Below are 7,786 nucleotides of genomic sequence, written 5' to 3'. Positions count from 1 at the left end.
CAGTCACGCTGACCTTCAGTTACACAATGACCTATGAGCTTCTTACATTTTTAAGAGGAAAAAAACTCAATTACAGTGGCCATTTAGCTGCAAGTTACAAAATCCTTTTAGCATTAGGAAGTTTTATGTTTTTCTCTCCAAGAGGTTAAGAAATGAGAATATGAATCAAACCACCATTTGGATACTGCTCATGCTGCAGAATAGCATCTCATAATGAGAATGAAGTTATTATGCAATTTATATTAATATTCAGAAAATGAAGTTGCTTGTATGGGGTGGGATTATGCAGACAAAAAAAATGTGACTAGTTTACATATACACAAAAATGAATATGTGTGAATGTGTATCAGATGAAAAAAACTTGCCTACAAAATGTGTCACTTCAATTTCAAAGGCAATTTCAATTTCCCTGAGAAAATTAGTGTGAATTTTCTGTTATAGTCACTTATTATTTAATAATTTAACACCTAAAGCTTTCAAGTAACAGACACCATAGGACTTTAAAAAAATGAAGAAACAAATGAAGCAGAAGATAAGAAGGAGGGGAAAATTAAAATTATAAAGAAAACACCAGTAATGTTTGACATATAAGGCAAGAATCCATGGAGTTTTCCCTGCCATTCATGCACTGTATGACCTGCTTTATTATCTCACATTATCTCCTGACCCTTATGAGTTGGATTCCAAAAAACTTCTCTGTTTTAGGCACCATGAATTGGTTTTCTATAGGATTTACCCATAAGTTTGTAACTGTACAAGTGGTCTCTAAAATTACTTAAAACATCATTAAATATAGAAAAAGATCCTTCTACACTTTATATCCATTAGCAGGTATTTCTCTTATAAAGTTCTTTTTGCTTTTATATTTGACAGGTAATGTCATAACAGCTTGGAAAGCATTAGCAACCTTTGAATTATGATGCCTCATTTCTATAGTCAGTTGTTTACCTGGGTGGCTGAAAAGTATAGACTTTCCTTTTTATTCAGAAGAATGACTCTCACTAAAGTGTTGCTTTGCAACAAATGGTGTTGTCTGCAGCTGACTTCCTCCGTAGGAAGAGTGCCTGTAGTGTCAGTCCCATGTCAAGCTGATAAGTGCAGAGTTATGAGCCTGCAGAGGGTTCTCTCTGGCTGTTTTATACAAGCAAACATAAGGAAGAAATGTCAGTGGGAAAGATTTTCAATTAGGCAGATTTTTAACCCAGGCAATTTGTGTGATGACAGCACTTTGTGCTGCCCAGAACATGAAGCCAAGTCCTTCCCGAGGGCAGCAGTACCATCAGCCCTCCCAACACAGTTCCTGAGCCTCTCAGGGGTGCCCCAGGTAGCTCCTTAGCTCTCTATCTGCACTCCTTAGCTAGTTCCAGTGTTCCAGTTTATGAGCCAGATGATCATGCCAAAAAAACTCTACTGAGGAAAAAAAGTCTGCATAACCACATGCTTAACTTGACAGCATTAACTCTCATGGAAATCCACTAATAGCTACCACCTTCCCTGGTATAGCGCCAGCACATCTTTTCTTACTCTTGTACTACAGCTTCCCCCAGCATTGTGTCAGCATTCTGAATACTGCCAAAAACTGCTGCAGTGTCTCAGAGCTTGAGAGGGAAAGCTGAGCGAAGGAAGGCAGATGCACTTACCAGCCCCAGACACCCACCGAGGTCACTGCTAACTCACGCCAGGATGGGTAAGTTTTAGCACCAGAAGGTGAAATCAGCTTTCCCACACACATCAGCTCAAAAATGCTTTTTTGTCACAATGTTGTGTTATTAATCGACTCAGAAAATTTTAATCTGTTTTGGAGACGTATATGAGAACGTATTAGAATGCATCTGAGATTGAGATTTCTTGTTTTATAAGTAATTTGAAATGTTGATGTATTTACTCAGAGAACTACTGGTAAGTATGCTCTCAGAAAATCTGCTTCTTATCAGTGACAGAACATAAATTATGCTTCTTAATAGAAATATATATAAGCACATACATAATTTATACTTATGCAAATTTAAATTACCTGGTCATAAGTTGACATTAAGTTTTCAAAGTAACTAATGTTCTTTGGTTCTAGTCCAAAGTCTTTCATGTTAAAATATTATTAATCTTTGATTCAATGAATGTGCTGTTGGGTTATTAAATCTTAGTATCTTTGGTATTAGAAATAGATGAAGGATTTCTACGTCAAGAAATTTTAAATTAATTTGTAGGTGCTGGATATTTTAACTAAGAATAGTTGCACATTATTATTCTAACATTTTCTCCTTTAGAAGTCTGAGTCAAGTCTCCACTATCCCATTTGTGGCATAAATCAAACAAGAAAATATTCCTTAGAGTTCAGTTTAAGAATAAAGCTACTTTGCAAGCAGATACACATACTGTAGGTCTGAAGCCAGTGTTTCCACCAAATAAAACATTTTTCTGTCAGAGCAAGACATCAAATTAGGTCATAGCACAGCTTTAAGATAAAAGCTGCAACTGCATTTCCTTCATTTAGAATACGTATAAATGCAGAGCAGACATGGCTTTGGCTGTAGAAGACTCTATGTATGTATTGCACATGGTTTAGCCTCAAAGCTTGTTCTTAGTGAATATGAGAAAGAAGTGGTGTGCAGGGCTGCTGTGGTGTTGCTGCTACCTGCACAATTCTGGTTTTTACACCATACCCTCATCTGGGCGATAAATGATGGTTGAAGAAAACCAGACAGGAGACATACCCACTTCTCAGGAAACCTTCTGGGTTGATAGAAGTACAGGAAATCACAGATGGTCCCTTTAATCAAATTTGTTTTTCCTGCCAATTTAAAGAGAAGGTTATGACTCTCTAAACAATAAAAATCTCCTGTTTAACACTGATAAACAATCAAAGATGTGAATGCTTGTTTTTGCATTCAACACATTCACCTGGAAAAGAACTAATCCTTGCAAAATACCATGCACCTGCTAAAGCAAATAAGCCTTTTCTAATCACACTGTGGATGCCAGACAAAATAAGTGAGTATAATAGCTAGGAGAATATTTATCTCTTCTATAAACCCTGGAATGACTAGAAAATCAATTTATTGGACACACCCATACTTTTCTGAAAACATCTATATTGGAAAAGTAACTGATTAGAACCACAAGATATTTACATCCATTTCAGATAAGTGTAATCTTCATTGCTGTGGTCAAAATATCTTTTTCTAGGATTATTGTCTTTCCTCATTTCTCATGAAACTGATAAAAAACATGATGTTTGTTTGATCTCAGGGTGTTCATATTTATTTTTCCATGCCTGAGTAATTTGAAACCAACAAAATAAACTAATGCCAAGATGAAGACATAATTGATTACTGTCAAATGTTTGACCCTTCCGATTTTCAATCCTACAATAAAAAATTCTGTTATTGTGAGGGACATAACTTCATAAGTGAAGGAGGAAAAATAATCTTCCATGTATTGTTTTATGTCTAGAATGACAAGATTTTAAAAGAAAATTAAAAAGAAATCATTTTATCTTTCAAGGGAATAAGCACACATTTTCATGCTGGATGCCTTTTTAATGCTGTTGCACAAATCTCCAAGGTTTCATAGCCAAAATCCAAGCTTTTACCAATAAAATCTAAAGAAAATAAAGATAAGGTTCTCTTAAAAAAAAGCTGTACAAATTTTCAGATCTGAATGTTCAACATGTACCTATTGGGTACTTTAGAAAATTACTTAACAGCAGGGAAAAAATCAAAATGACAGAGAACTTTTCTTATTTAAACCCAAATTAAGCATGAAAATAAACCTGTACTCCTTGTAAAAGGTTAAAAAGCTTTTCCAATAAGAAAGGATAACAGGTTTTTTGTACATGATTTCTGAATTCAAATAATACAAAAAAGTCAAATATGACAAGAGTTGTCTATGGTATAACACTTGGAATACATAGAATTCGCTATAGTCAGTAAGTCATTGGAGTTTTCTCTTTTCAAAGTCAAAGATATATATTTTAAATGTGCTAGCATATGTTGAAGACAAACACCAATTAAGTAAAAATGCAAAAGCAAAACCAAAAAGCTTCAGGCTTACCAACAGCATCTTCTCTATAAAAAGGGTTAAACAAAGGCAAAAGTAGCCAATACAGTTGTACTAAGAACTAAAGTTAAAAGAAGAAATGCCAGGCTGCTAATATTGCACAGCTCCACAGTCTTGAGCCTGACATCTCATACTGAGTGCATTCTGCTTCTTTACCACCAAGAAGAGCTGTTATTCATATTTCTGCCCACAGCATGCCTAAAACTCTCACCATGAACCACTGAGACTATTGCTTCATCTTTGCTTTCTTCTTAATCTACCGCTGCAATCCTTACATTTCCGAAGATGTTAAAATAACGCAAAAAAGCAATCTCTCTAGTTTTGAATGGACCACAAGTTCTGAAAGAATGCAACCTATTCAGCCTATTGCTTGACCTACAGCAGCACTACTGGCATGAATGAGAGAAGGGACCCAGCTGGATCCCACTATTTGTAACATGTTCCTCTTTGGATGGCTCAAAGAGTAAAAAGAACAGCAATTAGGATTGAATCTGATATTTTTGATCAAGAAGGGAGTGGGCCATGCATTACAGCACACCTTTAAATAACACTGTAAAAACTTTGCAACCTTGAGTTAGAAAGAGAACAAATTTTGAGTCCTACCCCAGAACCTCACTGTATGCCCAATCCATTTTTCAAGTTGGATGTACTGGGAATGACCACACCCACTCAATGTTTGGCCCTTTCTAACAAGGTAAAGGGCTAAATGCCTAGAAAATAAAAATGAAAAGAACAGCAAAGGAGAAGTCCAGAATACTCTACCAGTACTCAGAAGTCCAGTACTCTACCAGAATAGAGTAGAAATCTTAGTTATAAAATAAATATAAGGAAATTACATAATTCAGGTCTCTGGACAAACTTTGTAGATGGCCTCAGAGACAGCAGTAATAGGTAAGCATAACTTGATCAAGTTTTTGTAACACTAATAAATTGTGATAACTGTAGCTAAGAAAACCACAGAGAGGGGTGGTTAGATTTTTTTTTTTACCTAAAAAAAATCTAAAGTTTAACTGTTCTTTTTAAAACCATTGCAAACTGCAGCCATCAGGCTTTGGATCCCCATTTTTCTACTGTAACATATAACATATGTTATATGGAATATATAGCTGGCTTTCATCCATCCTGTAACTTGTTATTTTGTCATCTATCCAGGACAAATAATCAAGTGGGTCATAAAGCCAAAGAGTAGCTGTCTTTATCACGGAGTTCAGCAAGATGACAGGCTAGGCTAGGGAATTATTTTTAGCTATGAAAGACATAAATACTTAAATTTGGTGGATTTATAATTAAAAAAAAAAGACCAGTAGAAATTATGTTGTTGGAGAGACTGATTTTTCTCTTTTTTGCTTTATAGACCTTGATTTCATTACACAGCCTACTGACTTATTTTACATCTAAATGTATTTCAATAAAACATCTAGAAAATGTAACTATACTTCATTAAAACTTATAAATATATTTCCCCAGGAGTCAGTACATTGAAAGAAATCTCAAGAAATCTGTCCTGGTTTTTCTGTTGAGTATGTATTCCAGGTTCTTCTGTATTAGTCTAATAGTTTATGTTAGAACATGGTGAAAAATAATCAGAAAACATAATTTCTAAAATTTTTTTGTTTGCTCCTCTATCATTAGTTTCTATGTTCTTTGTTTTTAAACAAATTTAGGCAATTTTCAATTACTGACATGCATATCTTTTCAGTAAATTTAATTCAAGTTGGTATTTAATATGCACCCAGTATTCTTAATTATTTTAGTCATCAGTTTTTAATCTACTGCTAACCAGATCTCATCTTGTTTGTCCACAGAGAAGATGGTGCTTATATACAGTGCAATGTAGCATAGAGTTTGGAAACAGGACAACAACAAGTGACTCGGTCCAAGAAATGCTTTTGCACATTCTCAGGCTTTGATGGTAAACCATGAGACAGATGTACAATTGCAGCACTTAGAGACAGACGTCTGCCTTTTTTGGTAAGTGGTACTTCAATGGGATGCAGTTTAGCAGAATCTGATAATGAACAAAGAGGCATTTATAACCCTTGAACACTCCAAGTCCTGTTGTTCTGGACATTTCTCTTCCTAACAGTTATTACTGTTAATGATCTGTAATAATTTTTTCCTCAAGTTGTCCTAGAACATGTTTTCTGTTCGACTTTCGAGTCAAAATTAGCTGGGTTTACCTTCTGTATTCCATCATAGGAATGTTTGTTCACAACTAATATGCTTTATCATCTTCCCAGACCCTTTTTATACTGCAGATGCCAACAGTAAAACATCACTTTGAAGTATTTCTCCCTCTTAGTAATCACCTTATCAAGATGAGGAACAAGTATTTTTTACCATTAAAAAAGCCTGCATTACTGTCTAAACATGCATAACAAACATGCCTGGATGTCTCTTGGAATTTCTAAGGAGTCGATATATATAGATACATCTGTATCCTTGGTTATATAGCATCTCACACTGTTTACATGCAAAGAGGTAATCTTGGGAGCTCTTGCATATCAATGAAGGTTTGGAAAACAAGGGAAAAAAGATGACTTTGCCACCAATCTAGTTTAGACAATGGTAATCAAAATATGCTTTACGACCCGGCGTCACATTTTACTTACTGAGCCATTGTACTTTGAAAGATGCTCAGTTGATCTATTCTTTGCATATTTTACTATGTAAAGGCAAAAAAACAAAAACAAACAAAAAAAAAACCAAAAACAAAAACCAACTACCTATGACCCTTTCTGTTTAATACCTTTTCTTTTAAAAAATAAAACAGAATGTTCCAGTGCAAGAGCACAGACTTTCCCAGTTCTTAAAACAGCTGACAAAAGAGCAAACTTCTGCTGTCAGTAGAAACTATCATTTGAAGTATGACTAGAGATTACAGGATGGTGTGAACTTTTCTCTCTACACTGGCATAATGAATAGGGAAACAGCTAAACCCTCTGACATATAAAATAACAAGTCACAAGTAAAGTTGTCCCAACTGTGAAACTTTGTGATGCCTCGAAGCAACACATAAAATTCAGCTCTGCACCAGTGGTGAACTTATAGTACTTGTCATATCACAATGGAACCGGCAGGCTTTTGATTACTTACTTGTCTCCACACAACCTTTTTTCTTATGTTTTCAAAGGCCGTGCCTGCTCATCTGCATGCAGCTGCAATTGCCTGAATTATTCCAGATTTAAGCCTCAATTTTTACACTCCTGCTCACAGCTCATAATCTTGGTGCAACTCAGTTCCCTCAAAAAGGTTGCAGATTACTCAGTAGTACATAAATGGAGCTGCTAGAAGAACTGTGAACCCAAAAAAGGCCCCAAAACTGCAAAAAGGAGAAAACATGATCCTGTGGCTTAAAAAATGTGTCAGCTATAAACAGATTGGAATAAAATTAACTTTGAAACCTCAGCAGAAACAAATGTTCACAAATTATCTCAGCAAATAAAAACACACTGTTGGTTTGTCTTACCCAGGTGAGCAGATGAGTTGTTGTTTTGTTTTTCTTTTTAAGAAATAATGCACCCTTAAGGCACTGCTTCTGAAATAATGATACAGTTTAAAACCTGACAAGATTGCATAAAACTAACACTGCTCCTAATAACTGTGTCTTAAATTAAGAGTATGATAGCTCAAGAGCCTTTGGGCTGCAAACAAAGGCTGGTTCCTGTAAAGAATGGTCTTTGAGGGACTCCTTGGTTTCTGTTTTCCTAAAGCAGTATGTGCACACAAT

Source organism: Taeniopygia guttata, chromosome 4, assembly GCF_048771995.1.
Source record: "Taeniopygia guttata chromosome 4, bTaeGut7.mat, whole genome shotgun sequence".
Classification (NCBI taxonomy): domain Eukaryota; kingdom Metazoa; phylum Chordata; class Aves; order Passeriformes; family Estrildidae; genus Taeniopygia; species Taeniopygia guttata.
The sequence above is the reverse complement of the archived record's forward strand: the minus strand, read 5'-3'. Positions refer to the sequence as shown.